Source organism: Echinops telfairi, unplaced genomic scaffold (genome assembly GCF_000313985.2).
Source record: "Echinops telfairi isolate 266 unplaced genomic scaffold, ASM31398v2 ScPeMD7_23;HRSCAF=83, whole genome shotgun sequence".
NCBI lineage: Eukaryota > Metazoa > Chordata > Mammalia > Afrosoricida > Tenrecidae > Echinops > Echinops telfairi.
Genome location: NW_022103920.1, coordinates 86,897,522 through 86,919,454, shown reverse-complemented (window position 1 = coordinate 86,919,454; position 21,933 = coordinate 86,897,522). Strand labels below are relative to the sequence as shown.

Sequence of the window (21,933 nt, the reverse complement as noted above, 5' to 3'; positions counted from 1 at the left end):
ATGTACCTGCTTCAGGCTACACTCCCAGAAAGAGGCAGAGGTGGGATTTGGTCTGAGGCAGTCCTATGGATATTTGATGATGAGATTTTGATCCTAGAAATCCTACGGCCATTGGGGTCATTCCCATTGGTTGGGTAAGACTAGCCATATGGGTGGGTCTGATTTTCAAACATCTCCCTTATAAAGGTCCTTGATGGCCCCCGGCCCTTCCCCTCTGTCCTCTGCCCGTACCTGTATTTGTGCAGGAGATGCTCCCACCACTTCCCATAGGCCCTTTTATTTACCTCCTTGGCCACCATCAGGGGCAAAGGGGGCAGCTGGACTGGGCTCTCCATTTGAGCTGCTCTATGGAATGCCAGCAACCTAACCTCCAAGGTCCCTCCCCTTCCCATCGGTGCTGGGGCCCAGGCAGACAGGGGGCGCTCTGCACATCCGGAGTGCTTGGCAGCTTTCGGAACACTTGTTTCTCAATCCTGCCGTTTACAATGTATTCCTCACATGCCAATTGCAACTGCGGAAGTCTCCTTCTGGGGCACACCGTTGGGGGCTGGCCTGGGGCCATTCCATGGGCATCATTCCTCCTCCAGAGACATCTCCTTCATTGCAAGGGGTTCTCAAAGGAACATTCGGAAGACGATTTGATTCTGAGATGGGATGTCTTCTCCAAACTGTACAGGCTTGCTGTGAGGACCAAATGAGATGACATAATGGATGGAGCTGAAGGGAGCGTAGTCAATGTTCGTGGCTACTCTATTTTCCTAGAGAGAGACTTGGCAGTGCAATGGTGATGTGTTTGTTGGCCTGCGGATCCGCCAGGTAGGCAGTTTGAAGCCACCAGGCTCGCCTCTTCAGAAGAACGATGTGGGGCTCTCTGCTCCCACACACAGTTACAGTGTCGGAAACTCACCAGGACACCTATCCTGTAACAGGGTCACTCTGAGTCAGCGTCGACTGGGTGGCAGTGAGTGAGTGATTTCCTACGCTTGGGATTTTTTGCTAAAAAGCTTGGAAGAACCCTGCTCTGATGTCGCTGCCGCAGACCATAGTCACTACCATTCTGAAGTGGTCCCCGAGAAGAGCCTGTGACCAACGCGCTCATCTTTCCCAGCACACCCAGCATGAGGTCAAGACCTTCCACGGGGCTGCAGGGAACGGAGCGAATCCCGGGCGCTACTCCTTCAAGGGCTTCCTTGGTTCCAGCAGTGGGGGTCAAAAGGCACACTGGCTGCCCAGCTGAGTCTCCAGCTTGCTCTGTGTCCACAAACAGACCCTCAAGGCCCACCTGTCGGGGAAGTGACGGAGAGCAGCCCCCAGTCTGCTGCTGGGGCTTGGTAAACAAAGTCATGCATTTAACACTGAGCAAAATCACGGGGGAGGCCATTCAAACAACGGGTGCGAGGGAGCTCACCGGAGAGCTAAGGTGTAGCATCCCGGCTGGCGCTGGCTTTCCCTGAGGATGTAGGCGCCCTCCACCCCTCGGAGAAGCTCGTCGGCCTGCTCCCGAGAGATGATCCCGTGGAACCTGAGGAGAGACAGACGGTGGGTGTTTGAGCAAACTGCATACAAAGCATGGGGGTTGAAGAAGACCACTCCTAGGAGGGCAGCGAAGACTGCTCACGCAGGCCTGGCAGTAGCAAGGGAGCCAGCCCACCACCATCACTAGCATCTGACAGACTCAGGGCTGGCAGGGCAGTGAGGGAGCTTTATGGGAAGAAACCACGAGAAGGCTTCCGGGGTGCCCTGACTGGGAACTGTCGGCAGGTGGGTTCACTAGAAGCAGGGCATCCTATGTCACTGGTTCAGGGTGAATAGTTGGCTTTTCCAAGTCAGCCTGAAACGGGAAGTGGGGACAAAAATTAGGGAAGCTGGCAGTCGTTGATGGGGTTTGTGGTTCGACTTCCTGAGCTGGTTACTATGGAGCCCTCAGGCCAGAGTTCTACAGTCAGTTCTGGTCTGGCCACCTTCACTTTGCGCAGTCTCTCGTGAGGGTGAACCCCACAAAGCCAGGCCCCCAGGGGCAGCAGAGCCACACAGAGTCTACAGCACACTGGTAGGGTGAAGGGGGTGACTATTGCATGTCTTGAATCTGGGCACGGAAGCAGCTCCCAGCATGCACAGGGCTCTGTTGGACACCAGGGTGGCCACCTCTTGTGCCACAGCAGAGTCTGCATGAGCAGTCTAAGCTACTGTCGCAGGGCTGGTCTTCTGTGACCGCCACACTTTGTTCCAACAGGCAAACAGAAAGAAGAACACCCCTTCCCACAGCTCTTTGCTCTCCTAATGAAAACAGACATCAGCTCCCAAAGCTCCTTCTGTAACAGAGGAGCTGGGACCAAGTCAGTTCTCAGCTCACACAGAGGACCCGGTCCTGTCCTGGGTGGTCAGTGAACACCGACTGGTTTTGACCTGCACATTGAAGGGGCACAGAGTTTGTCTATTCAGAGGCTCACTCACCAGAAGGCACAAGACAAACAACACTGCACACCCTTGCACTACTTTAAACTTGGAGAGCCGCGGCCCACTGCTGTTGAGTCGCAGCGACCCCCCAGGACAGAGGAAAAGAGCTCCCTGTGGGTGCTGAGACTGGAAATCTCTATGGGTGTAGGCAACCTCGTCTTTCTACCTCAGAGCTGTGGGTGGGTTTGAACCGCTGACTTGAGGTTAGTGCGTCCCACGCTGCACCGCGGAACTCCTCTTTGAGAGGAACAGCTTAGGGATGTGTCTGAAAACATGTCTCCGTTTCTCTTTTTTCCAAGATGAAGTTTGTTCTCTTTTTTATAGTAAGAGGGAGACACACACGTGGGGCAGACAGGAATATTGTGAAGGCGGGTGGGTGAGGCCTGGGGGGTGGACAGGGAAGCTGGTGAGGTGGGCGTTTGGGTCAGGAAATCAGTTCACTTCCCCTGAGCGAACAGGGCCACCCATTCCGGGCTTCACTGGGAGGTGGAGGAGTGGGGCTGGAGGTGGAGGCCAGTGCCCAGGTCCTGTGAGAGGGAGTGTCGATTCCTCTCTAGAATTAGCCATACAATCTTGGAGTGCTTGGGGGAAATCAATGGGAGGAGGGGGGATGTCTGGAGAAAATAGCATCTCTGCTTTCTCAGAGGGAAGAGGAAGAGGCAGGAAGGGAGGTCAGCCATAGAAGAGAGATTTTCCCTTCCCAGAAACAGAGGTGAGCGGTAGAGGAGCATTGCGGCCAGATGATATTTGGAAAGGTGTCCGCATCACAACCTTGATTTCCTCACCCCTGCTCGCCTCCCAAGCTGGTCTGGGAAGCCACAGTTTTCTCCATCTTAGCAGAGAGAGGCCAGGAGATGCGTGGCTTTGAGTTGCCAAGTCAGATCTTCTAAGTCTAAGGCCAGGATGGCTCAGAACAGAGGGGTCCTAAGGGTCCCCCATCTTGGTGTTAAATGTTGACAGGTAAAGTGAGGGTGAATGTGACCCAAATCTGTCCCAAAGGGGTCAGGGTCTCAAGTTCGAGGGAGGGGCAGGCATGCCAAGACAGTGGTCTAAGTGGACCCCAGAGCATCAGGCGTGGGACTGGGGGCTCTGCAGAAGGGAAGGGGCTCTGTTTCTGAGCGTGGCCGATGGATCCTGTGAGTGATGGAGAGAAGCCTCCTTAGTGCTTGATGAGAGGACAGGAGAGGGCTGGGTAGAGGGCCTGGCCGAGAGAATAGGACCTGAGGGGTGTGGGTGTGATTGTGCGAGTGGACCGTGGATCTGTGTAACTGTCAGAGTGAGAGTAAGCGTGTGAGTGTTCTACAGTGAAGGTGTGAGTACGTGAATCTGGAAGTGTGTCAGTGTGTGAGGATGCCTGTGAGTGTGCTGTCTGTGTGTATGAGAGTTGGTGAGTGAGAAGGTGAGAAAATGTAAGGGTGTGTGTGTGTGAGAGTGACTGAGTGTGAGCGTATGAGTATACGTGAATCTGTATGAGTGAATGTATAAGTGTACTATGAATATCTGAATGAGTGTTCTGTAAATATGTGAGTGCAAAGTGTGTGAGAAAGAGCGAGAGAGAACTTTGAATATGTGTGTGAGTGTGAATGGCGGTGCGTGTGAGAGTGCCTGAGCGTGTGAGAGTGTGTGGTGGGTGTGGGGCTGGGGAGTACAGCTGGGATATCGGGAAGCTTCCTCCTGGGAATCAGAAAGGACAACAGCTGGCACTGGAAGCAGCCTGAGGCTGGCCGATAGGGCTTTGACCTGACTGTGGGCTGGACCAGGCCGGGGGAGACCACGCAGGGTTCAAAGCTGGACCAGGCGCGTGCCACAGAGCCTGGGGAGCCCGGCCAGGGGAGGCACAGGGACCCGGTGCCCTTGCTCCTCCACACTTGGGGAGAAGGGGGAGGATGGAGCAGAAGGACCCCAAACGTGCAGTCTGCTGAAAGTGGCTAGATTTCAAATCCCTGGAGTTGGCAGTTACGTGACCGCTGGCAGTGGAAATGGAGGGCCAAGAATTCCATGAAGTTCAATTGCACAAAAGTAGAAGATTCTGATTTTGTGCACCAGAAGAGCTATATTTACGGGGCATTGTCCTCTTAATGCATAGTTTCAAAGGTCTAAATACCCAAGACATATATATCTTACAATTACAACTCTGCAAAAAGGGAAGTTTGCACAGACAAGAGATTGGAAGGAAGCAGATGAAGGGGAAAAGTTAAGGATGATTCTCTTCCCTGCTGGGAGTGGGTTATGCACTGGGCAGTGAGGTGTGGGTTTAGCCGTTTGAGCCCCCCAGCAGCTCCGTGGGAGAAAAGATGAGGCTTTCTGCTCCCATACTGATGGATGCCTCAGAACCTGGTGCAGGGTAGCTGCGAGTCAGAAACAACTCCCTGGCACTGAGTCTATTTTCCTAATTTTCCCAAATGAGTATGCATTTTTATTTATTAAATTCTTTAAAGATCAAATATATATGTACACACACAACGGGAACATTCCAAATGCAAACTGAAAAGGTACAAAAGAAATCATAACAAATGTAAACACTGCAAAAATAGCTCCCTCTCCTTACAGGTACCCATTGTCAACCTTTGATTCCTTCTAGGAAAAGCATGCATGGGCATTTCCTGTGGAGAGCCTGTGAGACTTTTCAAATCAACCACCACCAACAAACCCTCATTGAAAAAACTGAGAGTGCAGGGAAACTGGAGGGTTTAAGCAAACTCCCTCTTAGTACAAACGCTTCCTTTTTCTGTAGTTAAGAAAAGGGAGACGTCAGACAGGGCAAGATAAGACAAAATAATAATTTATAAATTATCAAGGGTTCATGAGGGAGGGGCAAGCGGGGGGAGGGGGGGAAAAAAATGAGCTGATGCCAGGGGCTTGGGTGGAGAGCAAATGTTTTGAGAATGATGAGGGCAACGAATGTACAAATGTGCTTTACACAATTGATGTATGGATGGATTGTGATAAGAGTTGTATGAGCCCCCAATAAAATGATTAAAAAAAGAAAAAGCAAACATTCCCTTGGTCTCCTCTATTTTGCATGGCGTGTTGGGTGGGTGGGTGTAAACCAGAGGCTTTATTCAATAAAATTTGAATGTGAAAAAGAAGGTGCACAACCGATAGTTTGCCTTTGGGGATTCATCCAGCGGAGCTATAGGTGGTGGGTTCTTGTTTTGTCTTGTTCCATTTCTGGAAGCAAAATCCCAATCAGTATAATAAGGGGCAGAAGTCACACCACCCTGCAGGCTGGACATTGGGGACACGGGGCTGGGACAGGAGGCGGCCAGCCTTGCAGCACAGGCATTCTAAAGGCTCCAAGGACTCCCCGGGCCCAGCAAGGCCAGTGCAGAGCTGTAGCAATTTGGAGGGCGCTGCTGGGCTGGGGCAAAGAGGAGGATTATTCATCACAGAGATGAAGCTCTGTGGGCAAGGGACTACAAGGAAGGAGGTTTGGGATTGGCCAGGAGACCTTGCGAGTGGCCGAGAAAGAGACCTGCCCTCATAACACCTCCAGGTTTTGATGGCAGAAGGGTGTGCATTCATTCTCCCTCTGGAAGGTTCTGAGAACCATTCCATGCGCCATGGCCTTCAACTGTGAGAATCACGGTTAGGGTCACATGCACATTTGCTTAGCAGAAAGCTTCTGAGGAAGTAAAACAAAACTAAGGTCAGAGGAAAAAGGGGGGAAATAACAGTTGTAGAATTAAGGAAGTCTGGCTCATAGACCCAAGGCAAGGGACATCAGCTGTATGGGTTTTCCGGGCTATCGGTCATTTGCGCCCCCCTGGTGTGTTATGTTTCTACTGCATTTAGGTGCAGGGTGAAATGAAACACCGAGCCTCACTCGGCTGTGGATGAGGTTGCCTTACATTTGGAAAGCTTTCCAAGCACTGGGTAGTGCTTTGCTGAGAGAACTGTGGTATGGGACACGTTTCCTCCCACACGAATGGAGACCACACACCTGAATAGTTAGTAGAAAATTGAATGGAGGTTGATTGCGTGTATTCTTATTGTTAAACTCTCACACAATGGACATTGATGAGGGCCATATATTAGGGAGCATTCAATATATATATATATAACGACACGTGAGATAACCACCTATTAAATTATTAAAACAAAGAATAGCATAATACGTACTCTCTTCCATAATATTTTGGTCTGTTCTCCACCTATATTTAAAAAGAAAAAATATATATTAATAATGCACTTGAATGCAAATAAGTTAAAAATATTATTCAAATACATAGAGCTGGCATCATGGAAGTAATTTTATCATAGCATTTCATCTCCAAATCAGTGATCCATGAAGCTACAGAGTTCAATCAGGACATCTTACTTATCTTGGGTAGGAATGATCCAGAATTTCCCTAGTTCTCTAATCATGAGGTCCCTTGTCTATACAATGCCAATTGTCAAATAAAGTCCATTTTCAATGGAAGCAAGGTGCTGCTGATTTCAATATTATGAAACTTATGATATTTTAAAGATGTCCTCCTGAAGGGCAGCACACATGATCTCGAGCATGACAATGTAAGCACCTTCTTCAATCTTCACATTGCGGCTTTCTTTTGCATTTATAGTAAAAAGGTAGAGGAGTTGGATCACAGAGATAAGCCAAGTTCCGTTTGGTTTCTTCCAAAATAAAGCTAGCATTCTTTCTCAACAAATGGCTAATCGGCCAACATTCATTCCACACCAGAATTTAGGACTTGACTCAGAAATCACAAACATTCCAGAAGGGGCGCTTCATTCACGGCTGCAGCCTGGGGGTTATCAGGCTGGATCGGTGGAATTTTTCCACAAACATTTTGACGCACCATTTGTCCACCTGATAATCTCCTTCCAGAAAAAGGTTGCTGTCTGTGTTTATAGTGCCGCAGCTGGTGAGACATTCACGGGAGTTCTCACGCTCTGCTTTTGGTTTTGAATGCAGGGCCATTGCAAGTAGAGTGGGGCCACACTGAGTTCCAAATATTTGTTGATAGTTACAACTAAGACAAGAAGTTGATTGGTTTCTTGGCAGCTGACTCATGTGCAGTCATTGCATCTATAAACAGGTGGTTTTCTGAGAAAAATGACTACTCGGCTTGGCTCACAGGACTCGGGTGCAGCAGTCTCCTGGTCTACCCACACCCTCTAAAGCAGGGGTCCTCAAACTATGGCCCGCAGGCCACATGCGGCCAGCAGAGGACATTTATCCTGCCCGCCGGGTGTTTTTGCCCCGTTTGTTTTTTACTTCAAAATAAGATATGTGCAGTATGCACAGGAATTTGTTCATAGTTTTTTTTAAAACTGTATTCTGGCCCTCCAATGGGTCTGAGGGACAGTGAACTGGTCCCCTGCTTAAAAAGTTTGATGACCCCTGCTCTAAAGCAACGGTTCTCAACCTGTGGGTCACAACCCCTTTGGGGGATCAAATGACCCTTTCACAGGGGTTGCCTAAGACCATCAGAAAACACATATTTCCGATGTCTTAGGAACTGAGACACTGCTCCTCTATCTGTCTCCCGGCAGTCCTCCCACATGCAGACACGCCCACCTATGAGTACCGGGTGTGGAGACCCATGCTATACCATGCTTCAAGACAAAATTTCATTTATTTGTAATTAAAAATAAATATCTCACAATATATAATTACATACTGTTTTTTGTGATTAATCATCATGCTTTAATTATGTTCAAATTATAACAATGAAAATACATCCTGCATATCAGATATTTACATGACGATTCATCACAGTAGCAAAATGACAGTGATGAAGTAGCAACGGAAATAATGTTATGGTTGGGGTCATCACCACATGAGGAACTGCATGAAAGGGTCGCGGCATCGGGAAGGTTAGAACCACTGATCTGAAAGTTTTCAGAGCTGGCTGCATTAGAGGAGAGGGACCTGGGGTCTGATGACCACCCGCACTGTCTGACCTAGAATAACCCCCAGTCATAGAACAGGTCACGGAGACACCTGTCAGTATGTGCCCACTGTTCCGTGCCTTTTGCACTTGAAGAGCACTGACCCAAGAAGAGCCATTCAGAAAGCGCAGTCTTGGAGTTCAGAAACCTGTTCAGCATCATCGGAAAGAAGAGTTAGCTGACAGGATGAATAGAAGCACAAAGTGTGTGAAAGGAACCTTGCTGTCTGATTTCCTTTGTCAGCGAGGTGTTTCATTACGCGACATGCCGGTAAGCCTTTTTAATAGGAACTCAACATTTCCCCATCGAGAGCATGCTCCTGCCTTTCAAAGCTCTTTATTACTTTCAGGTGACTGCAGAGAGGTGACTGCATCACCAACGTGCCAGGAAAGAACAGAAAAAACGGAGACGTCAACGGGAGGACACAGGATATAACGGACAAGCTGTCTCTCCACCCCTTGAGACAATATTCCAAGTTCTGAAATCACTTAAAAACAGACACGCTCACTGCTGTCGAGGTGCATGCGATTCATAGCCCAGCGATGGGTCAAAGAGGTCCTTTTGAGGGTTCAAGGCTGTAATCTCTACAGAAGTAGGTTGTCACAAGGTCACATTGCTCTCCCTTGACCTGAGTCACCGACATCTCCGTGCTTACTCCCTGCACCACCAGAACCCCTGCTTCTACGTCAGGACATTCTTATTTCCATCTTTTTAGCCAAACACAAGTTTGCAAAATCTGGGTGTAACCTTGAATGCAATTCCCGGTCTTATTTCTCTGTAAGGGAAGAGTCATTAATCTAACTTCCCAGACTGACAGCTTGGTAGATAGAGCCTAGGACTAATTCCTGGCATGCAGGTAAGTATTTAATTAATGTTGAATGTAATCATCTCCTTAGCAAGGCAACATATTGCTTCTAGTTCATCCATCCATCATCAAACTCTACTGTGTACTTACACAGTTCAGGGTTCAGTGGTCAACCCTTTCACTGTTTCACAAAAGCATGACCTCCCCGGGAGCAAAAGAGGCCAGGTACGGGGAGGCCCGTATGTAGTATTCTTCACTTACAAACCCAAACCCAACCCCAGCAACACCTGCTGCCCTTACGTCCATTCCAACTTGTGGGTCTCCATGCGTTAGAGTCCAGATGCTCCCGAGGGTTTGCATGGCTGCCACCTTTACAACATCTTGCCAATCCTTGCCTCAACGGTGCCACTCTCTCCATAGGCTTAAACTGCCAATCTTTAGGCTAGTCGTCCTGGCACTTGGACATCTGGGTACCCTGCCCCAGAGATGTACAGATGTGTATGCTATTTGCTGTATTTGCTTTGTGAGAGTGAGTTTGAGAGTACTTGTCAATTGGCTCAGTAGTAGTTTGTTTGTTTATTTGTTAGGGGTGGGAATTGGGTTATTCAAGCCAACAGGCCAAAGTTATTCAGAGGCAAGCTCAATAAACGGGGTGAGTGATCATCTGAGATACAAATGAGGCATGGACATAAGATGATAAGGTTTCACTGTGACTTGCTGCAAAAGTATTTTAGAAGAGACATTCCCAACATGCTTTAGCGAAAGGAACTTGGCAGGAACAACAGCGCATGAAGATGATGGATCAGGAAGGACCCCCACTCGTGCGCTATGTTAAAATAAAATCTGTCTCAGGATTTAGAGTCATGTTTCAGTTACCTTTAAGTTGCTAGCGTTGTGCCAACATCCGCTTTGGAAGGCCGTCTACGTGCTGTCTGGTTATATCCATGCAACCCATCCACCCTACACTCAACATACAGATGCAAACCCAATGCAAACGTTACGGATTCTAACCCAAGGGCCTCTTCCCATATTCACCCTAGGTTCCACGTAAACGGAATTATCTTGTCAATCCAACACTATTCTTTGCATATGTCCATTTTCAAAAATATATATATTAAGGCGCCAAATGGCTTTTTAAATCAGGGATAGGTCTTGGGATAGTTAAGCAGACAAGCTCTGGTCTGAGACTTTGAGGCTGGTTTTACCTCCTGCTCAGCTGCTCAGCCTTAAGCAAGGTAGTCATCTCTCTGTTCCTTCATTTCCTCTTCTTTAGGATAGGCATGATAATACCTGCCTCATCAGGCTGTCCTACTGATAAAGTAAGCAAATATGTGCACACACTATGAACAGCACATGGAGATACGCAGTGAGTATCAGCTGTTGCCAGTACCCGGAGGAGGCCTCGGATTTGTGGAAAGAAGAATTTAATCCATCCTTTCCTGTGCTCTTAGCGCCCGTATTACACATCTCTATTAGAAAATGGTGGTTTCGAACTGCTGACCTTGTGGAACTTAGCCCAACTCACAACCACGATGCCACCAGGGTTCCTTCCACTAGAAAATGGGGCTTTCTAATCCAATAAAGAGTTGCAGTCTCAGAAACTCACGGGGGTAATTCTACCCTCGCCCACGGGGTTGCTATGAGTCAGAATCAACTCAATGGCAGTGAGTTTTTTTTTTATTATTAGAAAATGGATCACTTTGTACTTAAAATATTTAGTTGCAAATGTAATCACGGGGTAAATCTGCTGCACCAGACCTCTTTAAAGTGTTGAAAAGGAAGGATGTTACTTTGAGGACTAAGGTGCCTCTGACCCAAGTCATGGTCTTTTCAATCACCTCACATGCACCGGGAAGTTGGATGCTGAATAAGGAAGACTGAGGAAGAATTGATGCCTTTGAACTATGGTGCTGGCAAAGAGTCCCGAGAATATCTCAGACTGCCCCAAGGACCAACAAATGTGTCCTGGAAGGAGTACAGCCAGAGTGCTCCTTAAAGCCAAGGATGAGGGCGAGACTTAGGCTCACAGTACTTTGGACAAGTGGTCAGGAGAGACTGGTCCCTGGAGAAGGACAGGATGCTTGGTAAAGTAGTGAAGCAGAGAAAGAGAGGAAACCTTTGACAGGCTCGATGGCTGCAATGGCTGCCCCCATGGTCTCAACCCGAAGAACAATCGCGAGGATGGCACAGTGCCAGGCACCGTTTTGTTCCGTTGCACGTGGGATCACGTGGCTCGGAAGCACCTCAATAGCATCTGATATTAGCAGTGCATTTTATAGCTACTTTGAGAGTCCCTCCAAGCAGCCACACTACAGTCTTCATCGTGGGATTCCTAGGGTCTCCCCCAATGCCTGGCACAGGGTAGATGCAGGCACCGACAGCTTGGTACCCAAATCAAATCCATCCTAAAAACCTGTTGGAGAACAAACTTTCACAGAGCTACAGCCTACCGTCCAGTTTGGGGGTCAATGGTGATTCTGTGGGGGGCCATTCTTGCCTTTCCTGAGATGCAGGGGTCAGATTCCCAGCCAACGTACCGCACACAGCCACCCCCCATTGCGAGTTGCTCTGATGTCGAATAGCTTTCATTGTCGCTTTCAGATGAGGAAGACAAGCCTGCCGATCTCCTTGCAAAAATCAGCCACTGAAAACCCCGTGGCTCGCAGTGGCCTGTCCACAGTGAACACTGAGCTGGCCCAGGACCAGCAGTGCTCCCGTTGGTGGGAACGGGGTTGTCATGAGTTAGGCGCCATCGTGAGGGCAGCGAACAACTCGACTATTTCAACTGGAGAAAACCCAAACACCAAACGTTGACACTACCAAATCTCCCCGCATGTCACTGAGGTACACTTAACCAATCGTAGAACCATCTACTAAGAGTTTCTGCATCATAGGAAACATATAAAACACATTTTCCTAAGGGTTTAACATAATGAAATCATTAGGAGGCGTGGTTGTGTGTAGCTCCCAGCCGAGTGGAATACGGATTTCATTAGCTCTCTACAGTAAACATGGATGATAATAAAAATAAACAATGAACTAATATTGCCACGTGGGTCTGCTAACCAAAGGCCAGCAGCAGCTTGAAACCTCTTGAAACTCCTTGGGAGAAAGATGAACACATCATGTGGGGCAACATGAGCCAGTCACATAAAAAGACAAATATTTTGTGAGCTCATTTAATAAACTAATACATAAAAACAAGTTAGGTCAACCCCATTTTACAGGGTCTTCATGCGTTGGAATGGACTCAATATACGAGCGTTGAGTTTTATGTCTGTTTAAAGTGGGTCTGAGTTGGTAGTGTCCCCAGGTACTGGTTATTCAAAAAAAGAAATTCTGAAGGGCTAACTCATCGCCATCAAGTACATTCTGAAGCACAGCAACCCTACAGGACAGAGTAGAAGTGCTCCGCACGGTTTCCAAGATTGTAAGTCTCTTCAGAAGCAGAGAGCCTCATTATTCTCCTTTTGAAGTAGTGAATGGGTTTGAACCCTCAACCTGTGGTTAACAGCCAAATACTTAACCCACAGCACCAGCAGGGCCCCTTCCTCAGGGAAATGGTGGGGGCAATTATAGATGCAATGGGTCCACTCAAAAGAAAACTGATATGGGAGAACCCAGCCTACATCTACAATCACCTTGCTGGTCAAGGTGTGAACTGCAATAGTAGGCTTGGCATCCCTCCTGGGGGTTGTTACCTGTCCAATCCCCTCTCACCACGACCCCGTGTGTCAGAGTAGAACTGTGCTCCAGAGCGCTTTCCATGGCTGATGTTTTGGAAGTCGATCAGCCAGCTTTCCTTCCACAGCACCAGAACATGGACCGGGTCTTTCAACCTTTTGGTTAGCAGTCTAGCATGCTATTTGCATCAATCAGGGGCTGGAGGTGGTCAGAGATTCAGATTCTGCATTTTAGTAAGCTCCCCAGGGGATCTGTAAAGACACTGCAGTTTGAAAGTGCCTGATCATGAGGACTTGTCAAAGGAGCGTGTGATTAGCTTATTGATGGCTTTGCATCTCATTTTCTCTTATTTTTCAATAAACCTAGAGCTATAAAAAAATGGTCTGTTTCATCAGGCTGTTTCTAAGACTAGATGAGATGAGGAATGCAAAAAATAACCACCACTATGGGGCTTGAAAGATGTCGAAATAGGGGTTGTTATTAGGTGCTGTGTTCGGCCGGCTTGACTAGAGAGACCAATCCAGAGACATTCATATGTGTGTAAGAGAGATCTATATCAAGAAGCAGTTATGCATCAATAAAACATCCCAGCCCTGAAGGTAATCAAGCGGCCATCAAGCTCAGAAGCAACAAAGCCCACATGGAAGAAGCACACCAGCCTATGCAACCACGAGGTGTCGAAGGGATCAGGTATAAGGCATCATCAGAACAAAATATCTTACCATAGTGAATGATGGGGGGAGTGCGGAGTGGAGACCCAAAGCCCATTAGTAGGCCACTGGAGACCCCCTTGCAGAGGGGTCTCGGGGAGGAGATGAGCCAGTCAGGGTGCGATGTAGCAACGATGAAAAATACAACTTTCCTCTAGTTCCTAAATGTTTCCTCCCCGCTCCCACTATCATGACACGAATTCTACCTTGCAAGTCTGGCTAGACCAGAGGATGTACACTGGTACAGATAGGAACCGGAAACAAAGGGAATCCAGGGCGGATGAGCCCTACAGGACCAGTGGTGTGAGTGGCAATACTGGGAGGGTGGAGGGAGAGTGGGTAGGAAAGAGGGAACCAATTACAAGGAACTATATGTGACCTCCTCCCTGGGGGACGGACAACAGAAAAGTGGGTGAAGGGAGACATCGGACAGGGCAAGATATGACAAAATAACAATTTATAAATTATCAAGGGCTTATGAGGGAGGGGGGAGCGGGGTGGGAGGGGAAAATGAGGACCTAATGCCGGGGGTTTAAGTGGAGAGAAAATGTTTTGAGAATGATGAGGGCAATGAATGTACAAATGCGCTTTACACAACTGATGCGTGTATGGATTGTGATAAGAGTTGTATGAGCCCCTAATAAAATGATTTAAAAAAGAGAGAGAAAAAAAACCATCCCAGCCCAGTCCAGATCACGTCTGTACGTTCGTGATTAGCTCATCTTCTCGAGACTCCTGCAGCATGTGCAATGGTGCCGAGTGCGGGAAGATCACTGGCCAGTGGTAGAACGTCTTGTGGATCCAGTGACGGCGGAAGCGTCTCCACGTGGCTCCTCCGGCCCCTGAGTGTGTCTCCTCAGCAAGAAAGGGAAGGCAGAGAAAGAGGGTCCGGCCTCCAGTGAGCTATTTATCTCCATCATGTCTCCAAAGGAGGCCATCCAACTGTGACATGATTGACAAGCTAAACTCCACCCCTTCACTCTGAACACCCTCAAGTCGACGGGAGATTATGTAACTACCACAGGTCCCATCGAGTCAATTCCGACCCATAGCTACCCTCGGCACAGCAGACGAAACACTGCCCAGGCCTGTGCCCTCCTCACAATTGTTCCTCTGCTTGAGCCCATTGAGGCAGCCATGGCGTCCGTCCATCCCATTGAGAGCCTTCTTTTGCTGCCCCTCTACTTCACTTGTCTGTCAGTGGGTCACACAGTGGTGGCTTGTGTGTTGCTCTGGTGCTGGAAGTGATATCACTGGTATTTCAAATGCCAGCAGGGTCAATTGAATGAACAGGCTTCAGTTGAGCTTCCAGACTAAGAAGAGACTACCAAGAAGGAGTTGTCTGCCCACTTGTGAAAACCTTATGCATAACATCTAAGCAATTAGTTCGAGCTTCACATGCAGCGTATCTCACATAAGCATCAAAACAACCCTTTGAGCTAAGAACATATGATTATTTTACGGAGGGCTATTCAGCAACCAGGAGAAAGGCGGGGCTTTCTACTGCAGAAAAGAGTTACAGTCTCAGAAGCCCACAGGCGTAGTTCTACCCTGTCCTGTAGGGTGGCTGTCAGTCAGCACGGACTTGATGACAGTGAGTGAGTTTATTCAACAACCCACTGGAGGTCACAGCGTGAGGAAGTGACTGAACCTGGTCTAGAACCTTGGGCCATCTATGCAGAACCACTGTGCTCCATGCTTTGCTCAAAGGGTCTAGCACTGACTATATATTAGCAGCAGTTGCTGTTGAGTTGATTCCAAATCTGTTCTTCCTTAGGGTTTCAATGGCTGACATCGGAAGCAGCTCACCTGGCCTGTCTTCTGAAGTGACTCTGGGTAGACTCAAACCTCCAACCTTCCACTTGGCACCCAAGCACATTCACTAGATGCACCCAGGGGCTAGGGTGCCAATACGAGGGGCTTCAGAAGGTCTATGGGAAAATGCAGTTCAAAGTCAGTGGATGCTTTCCACGCGTTCTTAAAGTCTCCTCGTATATTAGATTGTCTGAATGGCCGTTAATATTTCCTTGCCAGGACCCAACACTTTAAAGTCTCTTTGGAATGAATGGAATTCCATCCATGAGTCAACAAATGAAAGCTTGGAAAGCATTTGCCTTCCAGTATTCCTTTCAAATTAGAATTACAATATACATATTCCCCAACTACCTGGTGTATTGTTTTTTCAATTTATTCTTCTAATTTTAAAGGAGACTTCTGAGCGTCCTGCCGAGTTCTGAAAGAACAGTGGGGTGGACAGCTGCATCCCGAGAGACAGGAAGCATAATCCGCAATGAGTTTGCTTTATAGGCAGATTATCATTGCTTAGATAAACACCGGTTCTTTTGTATTCAACACAAAGACATTTAAAGAATATTGCAAGTCCTCTGTAAACAAGGTTTCCAATTACTGGAAAAAGAAAGCTGTTTTATAATCCCTTAGCAGCTGGTAAATGTTAAGTTTTTAGCCTAATAGAAATAATTTTAAAACCCTATTTTGAAACCTCCTACCCAAGGCTACTCGACTGCTGGGCTTTCTCTGAGACATTGATCAAGTTGGGGAGGAAAGGCCTTTCCTTGGGGATTTGTACTGGTGATATTGGGGCCATTTCATCCAGAAAATAAATAAGTAACCATAGGTAATTCCTTTCTAATTAGAAATCACGGCTCTCCATTGAAAGGGAGGGAAAGGAAGCGCAGATTCTGCAATGCACACCCTGCTAGTCAAGCGACAGCGTGGAGTGGGAATCATGCAAATAGCACTCTCCTGGTTCTTTTCCGCTCCACGCTCAGGTCTTATTATCCCTGTGGCATTACCTTCTGAATTCTGACTGGCTACTACGGATGTGGTGACTCCCCGCTCCTGTCTGGATGAGCAAATGAGGGAGTACCTGAAAAAAAACCCAACGGATCCCCGCCCCCCAAAGTTATGTATTTCAATTGTTTTTCAAAACAACCTTATCACCTTCAAAGTACTCTCCATTGCACTTAGTACATTTGTCAAATCTGCAATTCCATTCTTGGAAACCTTTTTCCCAAACTCATCTGTTTGGATGGCTGACAGCACTTCCCTTCCTTTTTTCTTCATCTCTTATACATCATCAAATCGCTGTCCTTTCATGTCCCTCTGCAATCGAGGAAACACAAAGAAGTCACATGCAGAGTAAGGTGCATGGGGCAAGAGGGGCATGCTGGGTTTTTTTCTTTCAAAAACCGGTGCACTGAGATGGCTACGTGAGCAGGTGCATTGTCGTGTTGGCAAAACCAGCCCGTCTGCCACAAACCAGGCCTTTTTTGTCTCACACTGTTATGCTATCTTTTCAGAACCTCTAAATCGAAAGCTTGATTAACAGTCTAACCTGGTGGAATGAACTCCAAATGTATGAGTTGACATTTTTGTCCGTTCTGGAAGTTGATGGACGTCCAGAAAGAGGTTTGTCATCCATTGACATTTCAGCTTTTTTGAAACAAGAAAACCAGTTGCACATGGGAGTTTTTCCCTTAGCGCTGTCCTTGTAAGCTGTGTTCAACATCACAATAGTTTCTGTGGCATTTTTCCTGAGCAGGAAACAAATTCACAGCTGCTGCTGTCCTCTCAAATCAGCCATCACACAAAACAAGGTTCGAGTGCAACTGTGTTTATGAAAAAAAACCTCACTGTGACAAGAGAGAACTTTCCCAGTTGATGCCACTGGGTGCATTAACTCATAGCGAGTTGCTGGTTGCTCGCCTAGCAGGAAAAAATGCATGCTATGAAAGCTCTGCTCAGCCCAGCACAATTCCATTTTTTTTGGGGGGGTACCCCTCATATCATAAAAACTAATTGGACATACCATTTGTAGTAAACCTTAAAAGAGTCAAAGATTGCCAGTGGGCTAAGTTGAAAGGGCTCAAGGCACTTTTCTTTGACATCTGGTTTACACATTCTTTCAACTTCTAGATTCTCATGAACGAGCTGGGTGAGCCTGATTCCCTCTGACTGAGTTTCCTGAGGGAAGGGCTCCTGCTGCCCCTCGGGCTCCCCCGGACCCAGTGGTGGGTCTTGCACAGAGCACACCCGCCCATGGAAGTAACAGAACGATGGAAAGGTAGGTCTGCTTTCTGCCCCCACGTTGTCGCCACCTTTCTGGGGTTCTCAGAAATGTCAACATCACCCTAGTTGGCAAGGTTGGCAGTGTTGGTGGCTCACACTTAGAGCTTCAGGCCTTGGGGGTCACAGGACAAACCCGATGTCCTCCTTTCTCTGTGGAGCTTCTCTGCAGGTCTCTGAGAGGAAAGCCTTGAAGACCCTGGAAACCCAGGTGAAGACATGGACCCACAAGAGCCATGTGGCTGCTCGGTCTCTAGCACTCCCAGCTTGAGCAGAAACAGGAGAGAATGTTGGAGCTGACTCTCGTGGGAGAGCATAATAATAAAATAATTAATAGTTATTGAGAGCAAACGATGTGCGAGGCATGCTTAGACATATTAGCCCATTTAATCTTCATAGCCACCCAAATCAGAAAGAGCCATTATGCCTTTCCCCAGGACAAGCTGAGGCAGAGAAGGGAGCATAATGTAAAAGCAGGAGGGTTACCTGAGGGCTCTGGCCCTGGACCCACCCCAGCACCTCTACAGCCCAGAGGGACCCTAGACCTGCCATCCTTCTCAAAACCCTTTGTTCAATTTGTCTTTCCATTGAGGGAAATCCCTCCAACCCTCCCTCCACTCCCCAATTGTTTAAGATAGAATTGGTTCCTGTTGCTCACAGCAGCCTCCTAGGTAATATTGTCATGAAGTCCGAATTGCCAGGGCCGGGCCCAGTGGGTGGAGTCTCCACAGATGATTTTGACACCTTCCCAGGACTGGAAGCACTGCCCTGGGCAGCAGTTCCCCAAAGCACCAAAGTAGCGGTTCTCAACCTGGGGATCACGCCCTCTTTGGGGGTCGAACAACCCTTTCACAGGGTTCGCCTAAGACCAGAATTCCGATGGTCTTAGGAACAGAGACACCGCTCCTCTGTCTCCAGGCGGGTCTCCCCACATGCAGATACGCCCACATACGGGGCCACCACAACATGCGGAACTGTATTAAAGCGCCATGGCATCAGGAAGGTTGAGAACCACTGCTCTAAAAGAACGAACACCTCCCAAGAAGCTTGGGCCTTCTCCATGAGCCATGGTCTCCTCTCCCAACAGGCTTCCAGGAAGACCCGAGTCCAGCAACGGCGGCACTGGCACCTCCAGCTGGCCCAGCCATCTGCACAACAGCTCACTTTGCCCTCTTCCTTGAGACATCTTCTCTGGCACCATGACTGCTTGGCTCTATGTGCTGGCTCCTAATACCCACCCCAGGGATCTTTGTCTGGCCATCCCCGCTGGGCACACTGCTCTGGCTTAGACAAGCCACTTTCTTGGCCAGAGCGTTGCTCTCATCTTCCGGCACCCCACCACGACAGGGGAAATGGGCTCTTTCCTCCCAGCAAACCAAGTCCCAGGGAGGTGACACTGGCCAGCCAGGCCATTCACTGGGGGCAAGGAACCACATGCAATGGGTCAACCTGTCCATCCTCTGCACTTCCGCCTTTAGGAAAAAGTAAAGTATGATACAGATGATAGCCTAGAAAATCCCGTGGGGAAGTTTTACTCTGTTGCCTGGGTGACTCGGAGTCCACACTCACCCGATGGCCCCTCATCACATCACTCTCGCTTCCAGATCTGCTATTTCCCATCTTGTCGGCAGTGCAGAGAAGCCCCGTGGGAATACCTCCTGAAGAAGATGCCTTCGTTTATTAGAGTGGAGCCCTGGTGGCACAGTGGTTGCACATAGGGCTGCTGTCTAGACGGTTAGCGGTTCGAAACCACCAGATGCTCTCTGGAGAAAGGTGAGGCCGTCTAATCCTGCAGATTTACAGGGCTGTTGTGCCTGGTCCTAGAGGGGCGCTATGAGTCAGAACCGACTTAATGGCTGAGCTTGAGTTTTTCATTTATCAGAAACCATTGCTTGGCCACCCGGTTGCCCATTCTTCCTCAAACTAAAAACTGTGCTCATTTAGCCTTTTATCCTGGGCCCCATTTTCCCCAATGCGCAATTCATCTTCATTATTCTCCTCAGAACATTCCTTTTAAGCTCAAAGAGCTTGAGTACCCAAAGAATAGAATTAAATACAGGGAACACTAATCCTAACTAAATTTCGAGGGGAGGCAGGGAGGGTGAGAGTGGATAAGTATGCACATTTAATTCCTCTTTCTTGTGAGTAAAGCCCTTCCTTCCAAGCTTAATGGTATTTGGGTGAAATGACCCTGTACTTTGGAAATAGCCGAGAAAATCTATCATTTTCATTCTTGTCCCTATTAGTTTTGTTTTTTCTCTCCCTTCCCAGAAATGTCAGTAGATTAAGGGTTGAAACTGATGAATAAACTCATCTACTTAAATAGATGAAAAGAGTGACAGAATTTGAAAGACGGTAAAATTAAAGACTAACATTTGCATCTAAACAACCAGAACCAAACTCACTGCTGCCGAGTCAGTTCTGACCCAGAGCGGCCCCACAGACAGTGCAGAGCCACCCCGGGGATGTCTGCGTGGGGATCTTTGTAGGAATGGAAAGCCTCATCGTTCTTCCATGGAGTGGCTGCTGGTTTTGAACCGTGGACCTTGCTTTTATCAGCCCGATGTGTTATCACCATCAGAGGTGCATATTTCCGCCTAGCACAGTGCTAAATAAAGGCCAAACAGTTTTATGAAAGTGGCTTGAGATCAATTCAGCCTAAATTATAGGGTCCAAATTCCAAAATTCCCCTCTTTTAGTTAATACATATAGAGTGCTTGGGAGGGGGAGGTGGTACAGATTAAGGATGAATAATTCTGATATATAAACAGCAAGCATTGTTCTAAGTGCTTTGTGTCTATGAACTCATTCTGTAAAGTAATTTTTAGTGTAAGAGCAGAGGTCAGGACTAAGGGAGATAAGCTTTGAGCACCCTACCTCCTCTGCCTGAGTTCTTCAGCTTTGCCAGTGTGACACCAGGGAGCACTGCTGGGCTCCAACAGAACTCTATTTCCCAAAACAAAACAAAACACAGATGCAGACAGCACTTTGCCAATGCCTGTGCTAGACTAATAGACGCAAAAGTCAATTATTACAAACTATAGCTAGCCGTCTCAAAGCATCCCAAACATCTTCCAGTGGGTTCACAACTTGAACTTGCCACGGGCTTTCGATGTAGCACGGATCAAAGCATCTACGTGTCTCCACGGCCTCCCATCTCTGACTACACTGCAGGAGAGAATCAGATGGATTTCTAAAGCGTGACACCAATGTTAATTCCAAAGAAAAGAAATCTCAAGGGGCTTTGGCCAAAAGTGGTTGAATAACACTTTTCAGCTACTGACAATGGCAACGCACCGAGGGGTCTGCCCTGCACCCTTGAAGGAGAGGAGCTGCCGAAGCTGCAGGAGCATACCCTTTGGGTAGGGTTGGCACCCTGAGGACAACCCGAGAAGTGCAATGACAGACTTGGTGGCAATGGCTAGGCGATGCAAGGGAATCCATCACACAATCCACGTGTAATTCCCTAGAAGGCTCAGACGCTGGGTGGAAACCTACAAGCCTCGGTCAGGCTGGGCCAAGGAGATTTCATTTCCTTCCACTGTGGATGGAGTGGTGACACTGGGCATGTCAGCGAGGAGGAAGGAAGAGACACCTTCACTAAGGCAAAGTTTGCTCTTTTGTCCAACAAGGTGGGGAGAGCTGGTGTGCTGGGAGCTAACACCCCCCGAGTGTGTTATTGGCTTAAGGACACAGCCATGGGTGACTGATGACCAATGGCTCAGTCATTGTCTGGAGATGCCTGGGGGTGGGGCAGGGGGATAGACTGAGGTCAAGGGGCAGGGCTGAAAGAGGAACAGATCTGGACTAGCTTTTCTTGTTGATCTTGTTACTCCCACCAAGCTGGCCCTTGCTCATATGAGTGACATGCACAGCGGGATAAAAGGCTGCTCGGTCCCGGCTATCCTCGTGACCACTGCTCATCAGACCCTCCTGGTTTAAGGTGGCTGATTTGGAATGTAGATCACCAAGCCTTTCTTCTTAGTCTTTTCAGTCTCGAAGCTCTGATGGAAGATAGTCAGCCTTAGAGCAACACACAAGCCTCTGCTGATAATGTAAGAGCCTGTGGCTGAGAATCGGACATGGATCTCCCACAGGGGTGGTGGTGGTGGTGGTGGTGGTGAGAATTTCACTCCCGAACCACCCACTGCTCTCCATTTGCTACTGAGTGGCCTGAAATCCACGATTGAGAAATGCTCATTAAGCTCACAGTGCCTTAGGAAACAGAAATACAATTCAAAGCATCCCTGACATCATAATGATTTGGTATTTTTTTTTTAACATTTTATTAGG

General features: G+C 48.1%; 1 long non-coding RNA gene across 1 annotated transcript in view; it reads right to left on the bottom strand.

Annotated features, from left to right (window-relative positions):
- Positions 1 to 1,412: 1,412 nt before the first annotated feature.
- The window catches only part of LOC123521535, a 50,366-nt gene continuing 29,845 nt past the window's right edge, over positions 1,413 to 21,933 (bottom strand). Inside the window, exons 3-4 of the long non-coding RNA XR_006679957.1 lie at positions 6,580 to 6,611; positions 1,413 to 1,522 (exon numbers count right to left, since the gene is read on the bottom strand). This is a non-coding gene — a long non-coding RNA (uncharacterized LOC123521535). The remainder of the gene's footprint in view (positions 1,523 to 6,579; positions 6,612 to 21,933) is intronic.